Below are 1,687 nucleotides of genomic sequence, written 5' to 3'. Positions count from 1 at the left end.
GGAGTCCCCCTTCCTGCCCCATGGTGGCAGGGGAGAGGGAGAAAAGAGGAGGTGAAAGAGTCCCCTTCCAGGGCTGGGAAGTGGAGTTGTGTGCCTGGATTGCTCCTGGCTGTCAGGGAGCCACTGCTACGGGCCGTGTTCCTCCTCCGCCACAGAAGCTGGCCACACTCCCTCTTCCCCTACTTCCCAAAACTGCAGGCCAAGGTAGGGGTTTAAACGACTCCTCAGTTGTACTCAGACCTGCTGGGGCCTGGCCATGCCCCCCCATCAGTTCGGCTTCCCTGTGGAAGAGAAGGGAGGGCTCCTCTAGCACCCCCAGGCTTCGGGCCTGAGCCATTGCAGGCATATGCCTGCATTTCTTGAATCAAAAGTGAATGTCTATCCACTTGCAAATATGTTCAGTCTCTGCAGGTTAGACTAACCTGCAAAGATTGAATCAATTCAGGCTTGGGCTTTTCAAATGTCTGTCCCTAGCTGTCATGCTGAAGAACAGGTTGCTTTTTTGCACACCTTTAATCCCTCCAAGCATTTATTGTTTTTGTTTCAAATATTATCAAACTAACACAGGATTCTTCCTGTGATTAGCAAGCCCCAAGAGCGTAGAAATAAGGGGAACTGGACTTTTAGGTATGGAATCTTTAAAATACTGACCATTTGTTAATACTGGGTGAAAATAAATGGGATTTCATGCTCTGTTCATAAAAGACGAGACAGAATCCTAGACTGTCCAGGTAGGGGAACTGAAAGGGACAATATGCTGCTTTAAGACTCAGTATAATGACCACTTGTCCTAGACCTTAGATATCTGTATGCAAGGCTAAGGGGCACATGGCATCTGCTCCTTCCTGTAGAGGAGTAAGGAAGGGGCAGGGCTCTGTTTCGGTATTCCAGTCTGCCAGGTTACAGAGCAGAGGCACAACCATAATGTAAGCACCCAATTACTAATCCTCCTGAACAGGGGTGGAGCATAGGTGGGGTCCAATACATGTCTTTGCACAGCCCAGCTTGCCCTGCCCTAAACTATAGGATATGTAGTTCCAAGCATGTAGGGAAAAGTCCATTTAATCCATCCAACTATAAAACCACAGTGATGAGCAGAGTTACAAAGGAGCTAAAAGGAGAAGAAAATATGTTTTCCTAACCCCCCCCCGCCAATTAATTTTCTTCATATGTAGACAAAACAAATGAGGTAAATGTAATGTTACCACTTCCTCTGCTATAGTTTTTTTTTCCTAGTAACATCTCCCCCATTGTCAATACTATAATGTTTGGCACAGCATCCCTCACACAATCCATTAGCTCCATGCCCAAGGCTCGTACTGAGGATAGAAACTAGGTACAATATGTCCAGTTACCTCCTAGAGCATGTCAAGTAATGAAGAATGGGAAGAAAAACCCTAGCAGCAAGGCTAATGCTGATGTGAAAATTTGTCATGGTGACACTGATGGTACTGAAAGTCCTACATTGTAATGATTGGTTTACAATAAAAATTACTTCAAAAGCTAGGTCAGAAAAAAGATGATTCAGTCCATCAAATCAATGTCAACTGTAAATTAGGTTGCCCATCCCTAGGCAATGGGGAACATAATTGGCTTTGCCCAGTGCTGGTTTTATTTTTATCTCTTCTATTAAAGCCAAATTCTTCCCTCATTTACACTGGTGCAATGAGAGAAATGCCTTTGATTT

Source organism: Crocodylus porosus, unplaced genomic scaffold (genome assembly GCF_001723895.1).
Source record: "Crocodylus porosus isolate Cpor-Errol unplaced genomic scaffold, CroPor_comp1, whole genome shotgun sequence".
NCBI classification, from domain to species: domain Eukaryota; kingdom Metazoa; phylum Chordata; order Crocodylia; family Crocodylidae; genus Crocodylus; species Crocodylus porosus.
This window is presented reverse-complemented; position numbering follows the sequence as displayed.